Genomic DNA, 20,382 nt, shown 5'->3' with positions numbered 1-20,382 from the left:
TTTAGTTTCAAATTAGAGTAGTTGTCCGCTGCTAATAGAGTTTTTGAGATATCAGCAGATGAAGTAAATGGAAATAACGATTAGATTTAATTGAATTACATGAAGAGAGAAGCTCTGATTTGTGCTCTGTTACAGCACATTTTGTATGAGTTTTACAATATTTTTTTTACGAAAATAACACTTTCTAAGAATTACTCAATTTCTGGTGTTCTATTATGTTCTCATTTCTTTTCAAAATTTTAATTTGCCGTTATTGTAAATTATATGTAGAAAGGTTGTTACAGGAAGTACTATTGAAGAACCGCTGATATACAGAGGTAGTCAAAATGATTTACACATCGAACGTTTTTTTACAAGTTTCACACAAAAATCTTTCGCTTGTTGTTGATGTCGGGTAACAAAATGATATGTTGTTGTAAGCCTTGATCTATTCCCTAGCGAATGAAGTCGGTTTGGCAAGAATAGCTAGAAATATGGCGGAGATATAAGCAAATGAACTGAAGACTTTCAGTAGTCAAATGTATTTACACACAACTTTAACTATATTATCCTGTTCTTATTTAATGATAACTTTAATATTTTAATGTTCAGTATAAGTTCCTATTCTAAGGTGATAAATTCATAATTGGTTACATTACCATTGGCATCAATACCGGCCTGCTTTATGGTCCGAATTGATTCAACACAGTTAACAGTTAATTTAGACCAATTGTCGGTAATTTCAGCGTTTTCGGTTATTATATCAATTGTCCTCTGATATTTAATGAAAGACCAAACATTTTGACTAAAGTTTTGGTCAGGGCTGGGCGGAGGTCAACTTGATTTGCTTCATTTAAAACTTTTGTAGGTAAAGATCCCTTATGAAATGGAGCATTATCCTGTTGTAAAATGCAGTCAATAGTTGAAAAAGGCCGACGGACCACTAGAATGGCATGGTCATGTGAATTCCTATATATCCGGATCATTTAGGGTCCCTAAATTAGTACCAAATCTTCAAAACAGAAGTAAGGAAAATTTCCAAAAAATCATAATGTCACTCCCGACTCCATTTAGCGTCTAAACTGCATTATTCTTCTTTTCACGTGGTAAAGGCATAAAGCGTTTACTAAAAAAGCTCTGGAACTAAAATTCAGCCTTATCTGCCTACGACAGGCTTTAGGATGCATTTTAAGGCAAATGAGAGGCATATCGCTCTTTTGGTTTCGGAAGTGGTCAACTTTATGCACAACGTAGGTATTTATGTTACTATTTTTAAATGTCCTTAACAGTGTAGCACCATTGACTGTTCATGCAATATGCTGATTCGATGCTGCTGCAATATTAACAGGACTAATTGTGAGATTTTGTATGACAGTTCCTACTAATCTCCTGCATTATCTTTGAGTTATCACAGGTTTCCGCCCAGATCTCTTTAAAATATCCTTGTAATTGTTCGTCTCCTTCTTTTTAATAACATTATAAACAGTATTCCTTTAAATTTCATAAATTTTTACTAACTCCGAAGCCGAAACCAGAGTCTTAAACTTAGTAACAGTCTCCAATCTAGTTATAGTCCTTAATTCCACTGGTCTCGGCATTTTATTTACCAAATTTTATATTTTAAGTCTTTGTTAGTTAGTTATGAATGCAATAGAAGCCAATCTCTACTCTTGCTTAAACCAAATCCAAGGATAAAGGCTAAATCGCGGAGTGTAAATACTTTTGACGCAAAAAATATGTGTGTAAATAATTTTGACTACCTCTGTATTTAGACCTCCCGAAATGTTTTTATGTTGTTCTCTCAGAGGTAAATGTTTCTTGTAGTGGTTATAAGTATATCTCTTGAACAGACCCATTATTTTCTGTTTTGCCAGTACTAAGAGCCCCATATTTATATACAAATGCAGTTTCCATATAATATGTCCGACAAACATACCGGGGATTTTTCGTTTCTGCTACAGTCAGAGTCTTCAGCTCCTGGTCTATGAATGAAGTCGTTGATTTACATGATAGTTTGGCTGCAGTAACTCAGAGATGATAGCTATTCAGAGTTGTTTCTTAATTGAGATTTATAACTTTTTCGCTAGCTTCTTGGACATCTAAATAGACCGACCACAATATTGAGAGTACTCACTGAACACTGCGGAGTAGACGTACAAGCGATGAGTTTAGGGATCCTATGGATCCACTGTCCACCGTTCGCAAGATTGATATTGAAATCTCGGTAGATATGTATATCGTTGCCGAACCAAGCGAACTACCTGGAATGGACATTATGGTAATATGGATATTTAAGGCTCACTTTTTTGATCCATACAGTAGTCTTTTTCAGCATCACAATAGATATGCGCCTTAAACTGTCCAAGTGGGTCCACCTCTGAACCTAACCTAACATACATCAAATCGGAAGGGTTTCCCGACCATCCGTTTCCCTGGTGATCTGAGTTTTATCCATCCAAGGACTATCAACTCGTACATACGAATGGTTAAAAATTTGACACCTCATGCCAGAGTTGTATCTTGGAGAAATACATACATATACATATGTACGCATATATATGTTTTGAAAAATTTTCGACCATTTTTTTTGATCGTCTAGATGAAAATAGAAAATATTAATTACATTTTTTTAAGGTTTCGAAGACTCCGATGGCTCGCTTTTTAAACTGAGTGCTCTGTATTTTCCTTTATATATTTTTATACAAATTTTAATATTCTTTTTTCACATTTAGTGTGAGAATTTTATTGCATAAATTATTCTGTTCGTGAAGTTGAAACAAATTTCTAAAAAGATGTACAGCTTCTTTGAAAATGTTGTATGTAAGTGCAGCTACTTTGAAGTAACGGGTGATTTTTTTGAGGTTAGGATTTTCATGCATTAGTATTTGACAGATCACGTGGGATTTCAGACATGGTGTCAAAGAGAAAGATGCTCAGTATGCTTTGACATTTCATCATGAATAGACTTACTAACGAGCAACGCTTGCAAATCATTGAATTTTATTACCAAAATCAGTGTTCGGTTCGAAATGTGAAAATCCGCTTTTTTATCGACAAATTTTGTTCAGCGATGAGGCTCATTTCTGGTTGAATGGCTACGTAAATAAGCAAAATTGCCGCATTTGGGGTGAAGAGCAACCAGAAGCCGTTCAAGAACTGCCCATGCATCCCGAAAAATGCACTGTTTGGTGTGGTTTGTACGCTGGTGGAATCATTGGACCGTATTTTTTCAAAGATGCTGTTGGACGCAACGTTACGGTGAATGGCGATCGCTATCGTTCCATGCTAACAAACTTTTTGTTGCCAAAAATGGAAGAACTGAACTTGGTTGACATGTGGTTTCAACAAGATGGCGCTACATGCCACACAGCTCGCGATTCTATGGCCATTTTGAGGGAAAACTTCGGAGAACAATTCATCTCAAGAAATGGACCCGTAAGTTGGCCACCAAGATCATGCGATTTAACGCCTTTAGACTATTTTTTGTGGGGCTACGTCAAGTCTAAAGTCTACAGAAATAAGCCAGCAACTATTCCAGCTTTGGAAGACAACATTTCCGAAGAAATTCGGGCTATTCCGGCCGAAATGCTCGAAAAAGTTGCCCAAAATTGGACTTTCCGAATGGACCACCTAAGACGCAGCCGCGGTCAACATTTAAATGAAATTATCTTCAAAAAGTAAATGTCATGAACCAATCTAACGTTTCAAATAAAGAACCGATGAGATTTTGCAAATTTTATGCGTTTTTTTTTTTTAAAAAGTTATCAAGCTCTTAAAAAATCACCCTTTATTATAGTGAACTAGGAAAGGAATATAAAACATTGCGACAAGGAATGAACTCGTTTAAGCTCATATTTTTCACTGTGCTAGATATGGCAATAAATATGAATAATATCCAAAATTTTTAGGTTCTATGCTCTGCTGATTTTTTATATTTTTCCATACTTTTACGTCGATAATTTTAAAAATTGAAAAATTAATTAATAATTTAATAAAAAATAAATTTCATTCTTTGTAATAACATTAAATTTTCGAAAATTACTGGTAAAAAACAACAAAAATAAATTATAACAAATACAAAAAAACCAAAAAAACGTCATATACTTTACTTATTATGTTGCATACTTTTTTACTTCAAAACCGTTGGTCAAACAATATTAAAAAATTAACCTTAACATTAAATACATAATCACAACCAATAAAATAATATTTAATTCAATTTAAAAATCCTTTCAAAATTCAATATTATTCAAAGCTATTTGATACATTAATTCATCAAGTTCTTTTAAAAATATTGCTTTTAATAACCAAGAAATATGCTATTAACACAATACTAAATGTACTCTAATACAATGTGCTATCTAAATATGCAGATATGTGTATGTTTATATTGTAAATCGACTCGCACGAGCGCTGCATTTAATTTTCACGTTCGTTGCTTAAGTCTTTTGTTTCGCAGCACAGCTACCGCACATACGCCGCAGCCACGAAAGGCCAAGTGAAGGCAAGTGAAGGGTGGGCGCATAAGTGAGCGAACATGTTACCGACTGACTGACTGACTGGTTAATCGCATAAAACGGCAAAATGCAATGAGCAGCCGATCGCAATCGAACAAAGCAATGAACAATTGAATAATGATAAAAATTACAAAAATTGCAAAGAAAAAATTACGAAAAAATAAAGACTAAAACAAAAATGAAAAAAAAAAAACAAAACAATGAAATGGAAAATCAAAACACAAAGAAAAATTACATTGCGAACAAGAATGGTGCGCAGTCATGCGGACCAAAGCAATAAGAAGCGATCGAACTAACGTAATGTCTCAGCGGTAATAGTGAGCTTAACAGCAACAACAATAACAACAACAACAATAAGCATAAGGCAAGCAAGAAAATTATAAAAAAGGAAAAAAAAATGCACTCAACAAAACAGCTGCTACAGAAAATTATGCAGCGCTTGCAGCAAGTTTTTTGTTACATTTATTTATTTTTGTTTTATTTTTTTTTTTTAAGTTTATAGAGAAGAAACTTCCCGCAACACAACAACAAACGCAATTGAATTCATGTAAAAATCAGAATCACAGCAAATCCAATCAAGCGAGGCAATCAAGCAAAACGAATGCAACAAAAAAACGGTATTAACAACAATAAAAACAAAAAGTAATAATAGTAAAAACAACAACAACAATCCAAACCACAATAGCAGAAAACCGGAATTGCCAAAGAATAAAATCGCAATGAAACTTCAGATTGCAGTCAAGTTTAGAGCGTAACCGAGTAGAGAAGCAAGAAAACAACAACAAAAACAATTACAACAAACCAAAAAAAAAAAATCAGCAAAAACAATAACAACTCACAAGTGACGTCCAGATTGCCATAAGACCAACATTTAAGCCACAATTAACCGATTAGCGAGGGTAAGTGAGGAGGCGGGGCAATGGCGGAGGCAGTGCGGTGTAGAATTAAAAGAAAATAAAAACAAAAAATTACATTACAACAAACTTAAGAACGTATTATTGAACAATTGTTGAGCCAACAAGAGTCAAAGTTGTCAATAAATGCGCAAAGAACATAAGAAACAATAAAAAAGCAACAACAACAATTCAGACACAATTCAAGCACAGCGCTCCAATGCCAATTCACAAGTGTTGAATGCAAAATTTGCGCGAGGTCTCACAGCTGCTAGAACACCAAGCTCTTAACCCCACTATAAGCTCCACTTACCCTTCGGCTGTCCGCACTCAATGACTGCTTTGTTGGCTACCGGTATTGATTGAGAAGTGGTTGCTTGAGGCGCTTGAAACGCAGAACCGTAAAGAGTAGTAGCAATAAAAGGTAGCGGTAAACGCGAATTGAAGTAACGAAAACTTAAACGAATAGTTGCAAGCGTTAAAACTTAAGAAAAGAAATTAAAAACGCATTTGTTGCATGTAATTATTGTTGCGCTACAACAACCACATTAAAGTCGCTTAAGTCATTTGTATGCGTGCAATTTTTATTTGACTTCTTGATTCTTTTTTGATTGTGTTAGTTTCTTATTGCTTATTGCTATTTACGCTGAATTTATGGAGCCGCGGTTGTCTGGGTGGCTGATATGTTTTTATAATTTCAATATTTTTTTAAACCCAACACACATTTTCTCTATAAATATGAATTTTATATGCAAATATTAGTTGGTAAACGAAAAATAATATTTTATTTCATTTTTAGAAAGGAATTTTTGAATCTCAAAAACTTACAAAAATGTAATAAAAAAATAGAATAAATCGTAAAACTTTTTTTAATGTTAATGTTTTCATAATTTATTTTTGTTAGGTGGCAACTCTGTCAAAATATTTTTTGTATAAATAAAACCCATAATTACAGTTAATTAAAGCCTTCAAATACGTCGTCACTATTAACACTCAGTTCACTTAGTTTTACATTTTTCGATAGGTGGCAACATTATTCCATATTTAAAAAAAAATAAAAAAGTTTTAATCTTTCTAAACTCTAAATTTTTTTTAATTTTTCTTTTATATTTTTTTATTTATTTTTTAATTTTGTCAATAGGTGGTAACTCTACACTAAAATATGTGTAAATTATAAACCTCTCAAGTTTCACCTTCTGAAATTTCTTTCTTTCGATACATTTTTGGAATTTTTGAGGATTATTTTTTCAATATTGTTTTTAAATTGTGTCAATAATGGCCACTCTCTATTCTAAAGTATGTCTAAATTATAGGCCTCTTAAAGCCTTCATTTTACAAATTACTTATCCTTCCCTATATTTTGAAATAAATTTCAAAATTTAATTTTTTAATTTTTTTATGGAGATGGCAACTATTTTTCAATTTAATCAAAGCTCTTCAGATTACTTTCTATTCTTATAGGAATTTCCTTAATATTTTTGATTATGATAATTTTAGTTTTTTTAGACCGACTTATAGACCTACATATAATTCGGGTTGATGCTTCAAACTAATGTAAAGATATAAACCTTCATCTCTATAGACTATTATAATATCGGTTTCTGATTAGTAGTATTTTCAACGTCTTGGAACTATGTTCTAAGAATTTTTGTTTAAACTAATGCAACGAGAAGCCTCTCTATAACCTTCTACGTCATTTAAATGAAAACGGTGAGGCGTATTTAAAAATTTTATTACCATATTCATGTTACGAATATGTTAGAAGTTGTTTTCCCTATTGGTGGTGCAAATTCATAATGATGCAAGTGAAACAGCAGGAAAAAACAATTTCTTCTAATTACCAATGGCTGTTTCTTCGGCAAGTTACATCTATTTATTGCCAGAACAAATTCATATAACTTTTTGAAATAAAACCTTATACCGTTGTATTATTCTTCACTAGATCATTAGTTTTTCCGAGATGTTTTTTTTTTGTAATATAATAAAATCACTTTGGTGTAAGTCCATACCTTGTAAAGATTAAAATTATCATAAATTTCTTATACTTGAGATCAGTAAAATTGTTGTGTCACTATAGGTAATCAGCTGCCTTTTGGTGATCTGCAATATTTGTTCTGAGATGAGATCAAGAAACAATTAATATCTGTTCGAATTTATTGTCATATCTTATCTTTGAATTATGAAAGATAGGAATCTATCTCGAAGGTATTTCCGTTCAACAAAAAAAATCATTCTCAATTGTAGAAACATTCCAGGTCTCAACAGGGACGAAAGTAGACGCTCCAGTCAAAATCTAGGTGAATTTTTCCTAAAGTCAAGGGATACCCTATTTTTTGAAATATCACGAAGCATACTAAACTTGTGGCTCAATTCGAGTCGGACCTCAGTATTAATTTTCGAGATGATATGGTCTACAGTATTAAATAAGTACTAGAACAATGATTATACGAAGCTGGATTAAGTATGTTTCCGCAGTAGTTTAAAATATCTTCCAACATGAGACATGAGTATGCCAAAGTTACCATCATGATGTAGAAAGGATCTGTAAATTTTTCAACTTAACATCACCTACATATGTATTCTCTACTCTACAAAAATACCTTACCAATACATCGCGTTGGGTATAATTCAATGCGCATTCAATTCGTAATTTATTTCTGTTGCCATTTTATTGATGACGTTGATGATAATTAAGGCATACAAAGTAACCAAATACGAGCGAACTTATACACACACACAAGTAAGCACAAACACACACCAACACATATGGATGCATTGTGCGAATTGTGGAAATATGCGCCGGCGCAACAGGTTGACCGTACGACTGGCTGACTACTTGACTGAGGCTGACTGCTGACTGCTGACTGCTGCTGTGGCTACTGGTTTTGATTGCACTGGTTGCGCTCATTCAAATTCGTTCTGCTTCGCTGATGCGCTATTGTGTAGCGATCGCAAATACAAACAGACACACTTACATATATGCCTACGTGAGTATAAATGCTTCAATAGGTGTATGTATATTCCCCCTTTGCAAAAAAGTCAGCTGTCGGCGGTGCCTTTGGCCACATCAAAAGCGCGCATTTGCATTAAAAGCACAATAACAACAACAACAAAATCAGTGAGTGAATAATAACAATAATAAATGCGAATTGCATTAGGAAATAGGTTTTTGTTGTTGTGCGAAAATTGCAAATTTCATGCATTCAAATTCTAGATTTCTAAATATTTCGCTTTGCCAAGCGCATGTAACAACAACAACAGCGATTGTTTGTTGTTATAAATTTGCATGGTTGTTGTTCCGCTTTATTTAAATACCGCCGCCTCAGGGTTGTGTTTATTGCAACAGCCCTGTCGAACTTTCAATTTTTCGGCATTCTATTAAGAAAAATCGCCGATTCTTTGTGTCTTTTGAGGTTAGATAGAATGTTCATTCCTTCATTATGCATATTATGGAAATGAGAGCACTTTGCAAACTTGTATGTTGTAAGAAACAGAAGTTGCTGCACTTGCAGAGATTATTCTGAATTTGAAAGTGAAAAGGAAAAAAAATTTTTTGAAGAAATGATATCCATAATATTCTCAGAGGACTATTTTAAACTAAATATCATAGGATATTGATTTTGTAAGGAGCAAACAGATTTTCTCAGTATAGTTCGGCTTTAATGCTAAGAACGAGTTAGGAAATGTTCTATTAAGACTCCATTTCTCTGGCGGTTGGATCTACGTAATCGGACCCTGACTTTTAACTTGGTCGGTTGTCAACTCCACACATTCCTTACAGCTGCAGCAAAATCAATAACTTCGTGATAAGGTTCTGGAGGTAATCTCATTTTTTAATACTATATTGTCTTAATAGACTCCGTTCCTATGACGGTCGGGTCGGACTCGGCATTGGAACCGACCCGGATTTTTATCCAACAAAGAATTATCAACTCAGTAACATTCTTAAATATTTTTGAGAAATGTTTTTGTCACTACAACAACAACTTATTCAGTTTTTTAGCGCAATCTCCATTTTGCAAATTTTGTTGTTTGCCTTTCTCAAGTCGATTGAGGGAAATAGGGATACGCTCTACATTCAAGGGTTCCTAATGATTCTTCTCTGGATTTTGAAACGATGAAAGATCATAATTCTGAGAAGTTTTACTTTTTAGTTAAAGGGAAGCTAAATGGAGACTAATCTCTTAGTACCCTTGGTCTTACATTGCTCTCTTTTCACTTTTTTTAAACTCATCTTCATCAGACAACACAGTCATCAAAAACATTTGGCGTAATTATTAAAGGAAGGACCATCGAATAAGTTTTCGAAGCAAACTTTATTTCTATGGGCGAGTCCATTACTACCTTTAAAGTATCTTCTAAATCATCTCCTAAAGTTCTATAAAGTAGTATGAAAGTAGTTACAACACTCTTAAGGAAATCAATTATCTTAGCAGATAGAACACTTCATTTACCCTCCAAAATATAGTCTAAGGTAACTAAGGTGTCATTCGAGGACATAGTCATAGTTCAGCGAATATAGAGACAAAGGCTACGCTGGCTAGGTCATGTTGTTCGGGTGGACGAAAGTGCTCCAGCTCTGAAAGTGTTCGATGCAATACCCGTTGGTGGAAGCCAAGGAAGAGGGAGACCTCCACTCCGATGGAAGGACCGGGTGGAGAGCGGTTTGACTTCACTTGGTATTGCCAATTGGCGTCAAACTGCCAAAAGGAGAGATGCGTGGCGCGCTGTTGTGGACTCGGCTATAATCGCATAAGCGATGTCTACGCCAGTCAAGAAGAATAAGAACTAAGGATGACATACAGTCACGTTTTTTAAATTCGCGTGTTTGGAGATACTTTTTTCTAAAAATTAAAAATATAGAGGACCTTAAAGCGTAGTCATTTTACAAGCATACGATAAATAGGTGCAAGAACCAAAGGCTAACCGAAAAATCTCATTTGAAAAGTGTTGCGGCGATTGGAAGAAGTGCCAGCACAAGTGCCTAATATGAAATTGAACTATTTTAAAGGCGACAACATTAATTTAGATGAATGAATAAATATTTTTTTCAAAACACGAAAATTCCCGTTATTTTTTGAACACACAACGTATACCTAGAAAGTTAACTCTACTTTTCTGAGACTTTCGTCCAAGAAATATACCTTTGATAATTATGTGTACGCCAACAAATAAAATTTCGAAATTATTTTATCATACAACAACAACAAATGAAAAATATTTACTTTTTTATTTATTTTTTTTCCAATTATTTGTGCCACCATCACACCACTGCAGCACTGTGCACTATTGCACTTCCATATTTGTCGATAATTATCTCCAAAACCCATCTAACTATAATAATGAAATGCTGTAAGTGAAGTGAGCTGTTTGTTGTTGTTTAAAATTCAAATTGACTACGTTCGAGGCGTTACATATGCGGCAAGCCAATTCATGCATACTTAAGTGCCTGTGCAAATATAACAGTAGATACATATTTACATACATGTATGTAGATATATACATATGTAGTTATGTGTGTGTGTGTGTGTGCTTGTGAGTTGTAATCGATAGTTTTGCCCATAAAAGGCGCGCCCACGCACAATAAACACATCAACAAATATGGTAAACAGTTCGCGTGTCGTTTTTTTGCGTTTTTTTTTCTTAAAAAATTGCTGCTTTGGTTGTTGTTGTAGTTGTAATTGTTATAGTTTTTACGCGCCGGCGGTAAGTGGTTATGCAAAAGTTTTGGCGCTAGCTGCTCCATTTGGCGTAATTATTAAAGAGTTATGACCAAAGAATTATTGTTGCTTTAGTTGTTGTTGTTGTTTCAAGATTTTTTTTTATTGTTTTTTTATTTATTGCCTTATAGACACTGAAATGATTTAAATATTTTATAAAAATATGCTTGGCTATAGCAAATTATGTTTAACTCTATACATTATTGTTGTAATTTTTTATTGTTTTTGTTTTTGTTGTTGCAGAAACTGTATCATACCGCACATAACATGACCATTACCGGTGTATTGTTTCAGCGCTTTTTTTGTGTTTATTTACTTACTGTAATTTTCCAGCTTTCATTGTTGTTGTTGCTATATACAGCGCTTTGTTGTTGCAACGTTTGTTTTTATTTCAGTTAATATTATAATTATTTGCTGTTGTTGGGTTTTTTTTTCCAAAGCGTAACAAGTGGTTTTTACCATATTGGTTTTACAAATTTACACCTGCATGACGGCGACAAGCGTTTTCCCTTCCTCACCCATAACCCCTCGCTCATACTCGCACTCTGGCTCTCCAGCACCTCTGTTCCCCTCGCCGCTTGTGCCGCGTCAAATTTATTTACGATCTTGTCGCGCTCTATCGCAGCTCGCTTTGTTTTATTGTTTTTGTTATTGTTGTTTTTTTACAGTTTTCTAAAAATGTATTTGAATAAATTATTCCAACTCAACAAATATGGCAACTTTTGTCATTTAAAGCCGTTTTCGGTGAGTGTGCGCGCCATGGAAAAGTACAAATATGAAGAAAAAATATTAAAATATATACTTATAAACATGGAAGGGTGTGTGTGTGTATATTTATTATTTATGTGTTCATATGTAAATATAGTTAAACAAATATGTGTTTAAAATGCTTCACTGCTCACTTCTAGGAAATTTGTGATTATTTTATTTATATTTTATTGTTTTATTGTCCATTAATTTTTTTAACCCTTTTTATTTTAATTGTTTTACATAAGAATAAAATGGAGAACTGTTAATATTTATTCAGCTTCGTCATGTGATTAATGAATGTAAATATGTATCTTTGAGTATAAATATTAGTTAAGATCAAAAAATATAGCATACTTTTATGAGTAGTTCATGTAGGAGATTGGTTAGACCAAACTTGGTGTACTGTTAGTGTATAATTTTCTTAAAGAAAACTTACCTTAGTTAGTTTATGAGTTTTTATGCCGTAATTTGATTGACCGAATTTGTGGGAGACTAAATAATTTCACATTTTCCTCCAGAGAAAGACACAATTATTTATTCTCAGTGGTACAACCTCTTTGCTCCGCCAATAAAATATATTCATCCGACACCGTTCTCTTGCTATGGTCAACCCTGTCGAAACAGGTTTTTTTCCTGAACCTCCTGATCACTAAAAAATGGTTTAAGAAAAGTCCACTATTTCGTATTGGTATTGTCGGTACGATGGGTACCATATTTACTCACTCGACTATAAGTATGGGATCACTTCTTCACAGCAGGGTTGGACGTAATCTGACCAAGCAACTGTCGCATCAGTGGACTTCACCGGACGAACCTTCAAAAAATGCAAGGGGATTGGTGTACATGCTTCTTTTAGTGAAAATAACACTTAAAAGTGAAAAATATAGCATACATTTATGGGCGGTCGAAATGGGTTTATGATTGGTTAGACGAAATGTCGTAGTGTTAGTATGTTATTAAAGAGGTCAATTATCAGCCATTTTATGAGATGTACATGTATGCCGCAACTAATATTGATTTGACAAGCTCTTTTTGTGAGTGAATCAATTTTATGGTATTATCATAATCTATAGGAGACTAAAAGGGTTTGGCCTCTTTCTCCACATCTTTGCTTACTCCCATCAAACCTATTCATCTGACACCCTTCACTTTCAATGATCAACCGTGTCGATACCGATTTTTTCCTAGAAATAAGGGAGGCGCTACTACGACAAGCATAATCAAGTGAAGCCAAACATTTTTTTTTACTTGAAGAAATTTTCACTATTTCGTATTAAAAACCCACAGATTGAAAGTTAAAACCACTTTACAGCAGTGTTGGACGTAATCGAACCAAGCAACAGTCGGACTTCAACGGACGAACCTTCAGAAAAAGGCGAGGAAAATTCTGTACATGCTTCTTTTAGTGAAAATAACAGTTAAAAGTGAAAAATATTGCCTACTTTTATGCGCGGTCCAGTTGGGTAATTGGTTAGACCAAACATGGAGGTGTTCATATACAAATAATGTCTCATGTCAACTTTTCAACGCTTTTGAGCAATGATCTCATTTCAGGGACTTGAGACAGTCTCATGTTTCTCTAGTTCTCTTTGTTTGCGGATGTAGAACCCAAAAAGGTGTGTCTGATTTCAGAGTTCGCATACAAGAAACAAAGGAACAATCGAATTAATGATTTTAGCCGGATCACCCCGCTCCGAAGAAGGCGACGGTTATCCTATCGGTCTGCAAGTTATGGTCACCGTTTCCTGAGATTCAAAAGATGTGATCTACATCGGCTATCTAGAGTGGGTACTATGTCGAATTATTGGTGCCAATTTCATGCAATGACCTTTGGTGAAGGTTCGGGTTTAAAAGTGGTTATGCTAGTGTGTTTATTTTGTAGGTCAAGCACTCATTGAATAACCAATTGTTCATTGCTTCCGTAACTCGAGTTGAAGATTCTTTTTCCACAAACAACTGTTATGTGTTCTCATTCAGTTCCGAGTTCTTCCGAAAAGTTCTCAAATGTTATAGCTGGGAGACTGGAAAGTCTTATGGTGATATAAATATATTTTTTATCAAAAGTCGATTTTATACTTCAACACTGTTCCCATCGAGATCGAAACTCCGATCAACATTTCGATAGCAATTTGTCTTTTGCTTCAAAATATGTCTCAGTCTCGATGACTATATCTTCATTGTTACTAAATCTCTTTCCAGCGAGCATTCTATTGAGATCTTGAAAGGAGGAAAAGGCCACAGGGTCCGATCCGGAGAATACGAGGGGACCAGGCAATTGTCACCGTTTTCATTGACTTGATTAGTTTATGCTTTTTTCCTTGTTTTCTTAGTATTCAGTGATTATTATAAGGGTTACCCTACATTCCCTGTTATCCATACCTTGAGGCCGTTGGGGTTGTTTACACCAACTTGGTGGCACAGCAATTTTCTTCAATTACCTTGTATTGACAGCAATGAATATTTTATAATTACTTTTCACTTCACAAATGAACATTTCGATGACTAGGCCTATACATCTTGTTATTGACTCTGTCTCTTATGCTTAACTGTATACATACCTACGAGTATATTGGTTTGATCCACAAATGTCAAAAACTTCAACAAGATCAGTGACATATTTACACTGCGATTGTGCTAACTTCATTATCATCAACATAATCGACGCGCCAATCCGTTATTTGTTTAAAAAATAATAATAAATAAATTTACACCACACAACAATATTGATTCAATTATTATTGTTTTCTTTTTTTTTTTGAAGGCAGACATATGAATATGCGCATGTATGTGGGTGTGTGTGTGTTTGTTTGGCGAAAAAAATCGACTTGACAACATTTGTTTACACGCAGGGGCAAATGCAACAACAACTAAATAGTGTAGAAATGTACACGGCATATTTACAATAACAAAACAAACATTGGTCAGCGCGCAAAAATCGAGCGGGAAAGGCACCGGAGTCCGTGGTAGCCGCTAGTGTGTTTGTGTGTGTTAGTCGCTTGCGTGTTGCTGTTATTGCTGTTCTTGTTGTTGCTACTTCACCCATTGTCCACCACAGTTGATGACACACGACATGAGCAGCGCTTTGTTGGCGCTTTGCTTTTATTGTTGTTGTTCTTGTCACTCTCCATAGTGCTCTGCGCTCCCGGCGGCGGGCTTACAATTGCCACCGACAAAAAATCGGTAGCGCTGACTAATAAAAACTGATAAGCGCGCGCGTGTGTGTGGTCGTGTTGTGAAATACGCAGCAATAATAACAACAACAACACCAACAACAGCAAAGTGTGTATTGCAATAGAAATAAATGCTAAAACAACAAAAAATAAAATAAAACAATAAAAGTTAAGAAATATTAAACGCATTGTAAACAACAAGCACCGTTAGGCCTTTTGAACCCAAAAGTCCCCCTAAAGTCACATTGATTGATTATTTCATGTTTGGAGTTGTTGTTATTTCTTTGTTTTTTTTTTTTAATTATTTTGTGGAATTGTTATTTAGCTATAACTATGTAGTATTAATAAAAAAATTATTGGAAAACAAAAGAAGTCATAGAATTCAAACAAATAATATCAGCAACTAATTGTGATTACCACCTAAACTTAAGTAGCGCACAGTGGGATTGAATAGTTTAATTTGTGAAATTTTTTATTTTTTTTAGAAAAAACTTCCAATATTATTTTTTTTTTTTAAATCTATAAGCAAAGTAAGTTTAAAAAATAATAAATCAAGAAAAGTCAAATGAGCCTTAGAGACTTTCTTCTTTCTTATAAAACTAAACGCCTAACCTGAAAAAATATATATTTGTTGAAATCAAGAAAGACTGCTGACTAAAAAAGTAATATGGAATTTTTGCTCTACGTTTTGATGACTTCTCATTCAATCTCAGCTTATTTTATTTTATATGGTTCTATAAAAATTATATCCTGGAACTGTCACTCTCTCATTCATTCTTTGATCTCCCGCACCTAACGTCAAGCAGTTACGCGCTGTCAAAATTGAAAAATCCAATTTCCGCGTTACTGTAGAACATTTCTTGTAATTCATGTGAGGTAAATTAGAGATAATTTCCCTGCTGCACTGTCCAGCGTACGCAAGATTGAGGTTGGAACATCTAGACAGCCATATTTTAGGCGAACCATGCGAACTTACCGAATTAGACATTAGTCGCATCATAAAATTTGTGATAGGCTTAAAGCGCTACGGCGATAAGTAAAAATCTTCTTTGCCATCCATACCTATAAGTTTTCTGTCATCAAATGGGATCCATCGCGAAACCTGATGCGATGGTCAGCCTCTTTAACCTAACCTAGAGATAATTTTCATATCATATTTTCATATTCTTATTATATATTAGTTCTATATTCTTGGTCTATAATATGATAAAAAAATTGATTTGTCATGATTAGGGTCCACTACTTATGAACGATCTCAGAAATATAGAGATGTTATTCAAAAAAATGAAATAGTACTGATTATTAAATGATCTACAGGGTTTAGATAGTTTTCTTAGAGGAAGTATTGAGTAAAATAATTAATAATAGGTTATGTACCAGTGTTAATTTGTATAGATTTATTGTATTAAAGTCCCGAACAAATAAAAATTTGGTTCAATTTAGTTATATGTATTCTTTCACCTTTAAATTGAGCAAGTTCCTCTCAAATAAAAATTTGAAAAATTCCTTAACATGTAGGTGAAAAGTTAATGAATAAGTATCATCCTTTTGCAAGATAATAAGAAGTGAGTTCAGATTATTTAAGAGATTAGTTCTAATTTGAGGAGATTATCTGCCATGTTTCGTTAGGATTCTCAGTTAGTTTCTGACTTCTAAATTATCATTGGTATTTTTTTATTTTTTTAATTATTTGATTTGTTCTAAGCGTTCCAAAAAGTTTCGTCCTCAGAACTTTTTATTGTACTTACAAGCAGTAGCTCTCTCAGAGCTTTTCCTCCATATGTCAGTGTATCCTCGTTTTATCGATGTCTATATCTATACTAATTTCTTCAAGCTGTTACAAGTAAAGTCTAGGTGATGAAATCTTCAGGATTGGTTGCTAAAGTTTTGAAATTTGTCTCCAATCACGAAATTATTCACTTATTAAGGGCGCTATTAGTAATATGCATTATTTTCATCATTAGTTGGATTGTTTATGGGATAGCCTTTATGATTCTAAGATCCACCCGTCAATAGAATGACGATACCTAAATCTGATAAAAGATGTTTTCAGGAGAATATTAGATCTAGAAATATTTGTCTTGAAGATGGAGAAAAAAATAAATATGTAGATTTGGAAAAATCAAAAATTGAAAATTTGGTGTTGTAACAATTTTCATTCAACTAAAAACCGAAGACTCTTATAAAGTGAGTTCGAGATTCTCCGAAAAGTAGTACTAAAGTTCTCTCTTTTGAAATTTTACTTCAAAAAGAAGTAGCTCAAACACACTGTGCTCAAATATAAATATGTCTGCATATCAGTGAATATTGCGTGCATTGCTACCGCTGCGGTGGAGGCTGTACCCATGAGTACTCGCTAATTTTTTGCGCGACTACGCGGAACGGGTTACCAGTCAGTAGTCAGTCAGCAATTCTACACAGCAACACAACACATACACACACACCACTTCTAACGGCTTGAGCCGCTGAGGCGTGTTGATTTTTATGAGTCAGTGCCGCGTCGCGAGTGAACTGGAATCGCGATCGAGACTGCGCGCTGGCTTGGGTTTTTCGCTTTATTTTTTCACTATTTTTCTTCTTGTTCGCACGCTGTTGTATGAATATGCGCGACAGTTGTTAGCTTTTGTTTATTTTATTATTTATAACCATTTTTTATCTGTTCGCGCATTATTCTATTATGTATTTTTTGCCTTTTTCTATTGACTTTTTAATTATAAAAACGTTGCTGCCGCACACTACTGTTTGGCTTGCTCATTTTTTGTAGCATATGTTTGCATATATAATTATTTATTGTATATATATTTATGTTTTTTTTTTTGTATATTTTATTAAATTCACACACGCACACGCGCATTTTATCGCGACTTTATTCTGCGCCCACAAATCATAAGCGCTTGGCACCGTGCGCCAAACACGCTTTTGTCTCGAATAATTGCTGGCAGCGCCGCAAAAAACTATTCTACACACAAGCATACATACATACATAATATAGAATAAGTCTTTATAATTAGATTTCTTTTTTTTTTCTTTGTTTTGTTTTATCTAAAACTCTGGCACTGCCCACAGTTGCCATTTTGCTTGGCGTGCGCTGTCGGCCTATCGTTCATTGTGGTCACTCACTGTGCCACTTGTCCAAATGACGTCAATGCAGCGGCGAAACAGCTGAATTTACAAATTTTATTATTTCTTCCAATTTTTTTCTCTTCTTTCAGCTTCAGCTTTATTTATATTTATTTTATTTTTTTCCATTTTTTTAATTTTTTTAATTTTATTAAAAAGCATGTTTTAAGAACGCTTGTGGTATTGCATACATATATATGAGTGCGTATGTTTGTATAAGCGATTTGGCAAATTTTTCTGGAAAAATTATTTATAAAATTTACTGTGAAGAACATAAGATAATGCATACATAAAATGCTTGGATATGAAATATTTTTTTTTATTTAAGTATTCCAAATAAATTCTGTGGTGAGAAACCAAAAAGACATACATATACATATATATTTGAGAAAAAATAAATTTGAAATACATACATCTTTTCCTAAAATTCATGAAATTATGTTAAATTTTGAAAATAATGAAAACTAAAAAAATAAGTTTTTCTTTATAAAATGTGAATTGAAGTATGGTTACTTGTATACATTTTATTTTTTTAAAATAATATTTTGTTCAAGAATTGCAAGCAACCGACGTATCGATCACAGAACCCGTCACTGAAAAGAAGTAGTATGTTTGTAGAATGAAGAATTCCTCCCAAGTTGGAACTATGGGAAGCCGCTCCATACTCTTTACTTAGTTTTTTCTTTGCGTAAGGTCCATTTAAGCTATCTTGAACTTTGTCCTCGATACTATGCAGGTCCAAATCTTATGCATCCTTAATACATATATATATTTTTCGCTTACGCGATTATATCCGAATCAAAAATAGCGCGCCATTGGTCTCCCTTTTTCGCCAATTGAAAGCACCAAGCGAAAACAAGTAGCTCTCCTCCTGATCTTTCCAACGGTGTGGAGGTTTTCCTATTACTCTGCTTCCACCAGCGAGTACTGCATCGAACACTTTCAAAGTTGAATCGATCTCATCCATCCGAACCACATAGCATAGTCAGCGAAGCCTCAGTATTTTTATTAACTATGGATGTCGTATAACTCGTAAAGCTCATCGTGTCAACGTTTGCAGTATTCGCCATTCCCAATGTTCAAAGAACGTATGGTCCGTTCGCAAAGCATTTTTCTCGAAAATTCCTAGTGCCGTCTCATTGGATGTCGACATCATCCACGTTTCAGCACCATAAAGCAGTACGGGAATGAAGAGCAACTTGTAGAGTTTGATTTTGGTTCGTCGAGAGAGGACTTTAGAGAGAAATTAATCATTATTGAGAATATATACATTATACAAGGATGAAGGGTTTTCCTCCCAACCGTAGGATTTAGAAACGTGCTAACTCTGGATCAACCATACCTTTACCATTGACCACATATTAAGACAATATCTTGACGACCAACAAGCGGATTGTATTTTACTAACTTGATGTATAATAAAATGAATTTGACATCCTTTTAACACACAGAGGTATGTTTGCCTAGTAAAACCTTCTCGGTAAGACTTGGTCCACGTAATTGGAACTATAGATCCTAATTCTAGATTAGATGTGTCTAAGGTCTGATCCCACCTAATTCCAAAAGCCTCATACCACCTTTACTACCACTGATCACTGTCTACGAACTCTCTAGGAACTCGCAATCTGTTTTCCACCTTTTATTCGACGACATTTTCTGTTTTACTTTGATGTTTAATCCACTTCAAACTTTTTATTCCACGTGCTAATGGGGCAATGAGAATTCCGGAGCATTTTAGTAGTCAGAGCGTTCTTGAGATGATTCCAAAAGCTGTTTCCACGATGATCGAGTCCGAACACCCGGATTTAAATATACCAAGGTCTGTTAACTCGGTAGCATTCAAACTTCCAAAACTGTTTCCACTATAGTCGAGTGTAAGTTATCAGAACAGACCCGGATTTAAATCTACCTATTGTCTGTTAACTCAGCACCTCCTACAAATTGTTTGGGCAGTGTATTCTACCTCTACAACCACAATAATTCGCAAAGATCCATACGAAGCTCTCGAGTTTTGTTAAATGCTCGACTGCCTTTGATAGTTCTGCATAGTTCCAATAGCGAATGGATCTCGAGATAACTCCTAAACATATTTCTCCAAAAGCAAAATCACTTAAAGTGTCTCAAATGAACTCTTCGAAATATGAGGCAAATATATTCCAAAATGCGTAGGAAAATATGTAAATAATATGCCTTATATCTGGTCCACACAAGATATATGAACTCAAATATTCTG

The 20,382-nt window shown here is 34.2% G+C and overlaps 1 protein-coding gene across 11 annotated transcripts in view; it reads left to right on the top strand.

The window, feature by feature from the left end:
• The window catches only part of LOC105209978 (protein scalloped), a 245,133-nt gene that overhangs the window by 127,900 nt on the left and 96,851 nt on the right, over positions 1 to 20,382 (top strand). For 2 of the 11 annotated variants that reach the window (XM_054232376.1, XM_054232375.1), the window contains exon 1: positions 19,653 to 20,382. This exon is cut by the window's right edge and continues 1,850 nt beyond it. The exons of 7 other annotated variants lie outside the window; for them this stretch is intronic. The gene's annotated coding sequence lies outside the window, so the exon portion shown is untranslated. Of the gene's footprint in view, positions 1 to 19,652 lie in introns of those variants that run through there. 2 more of the 11 variants (XM_054232385.1, XM_054232384.1) reach the window with 1 other exon arrangement.

This window comes from Zeugodacus cucurbitae, chromosome 5 (assembly GCF_028554725.1).
Source record: "Zeugodacus cucurbitae isolate PBARC_wt_2022May chromosome 5, idZeuCucr1.2, whole genome shotgun sequence".
Taxonomy (NCBI): Eukaryota; Metazoa; Arthropoda; class Insecta; order Diptera; family Tephritidae; genus Zeugodacus; species Zeugodacus cucurbitae.
Note: the sequence above shows the minus strand (reverse complement) of the source record. Positions and strands in the feature narration are given on the sequence as shown.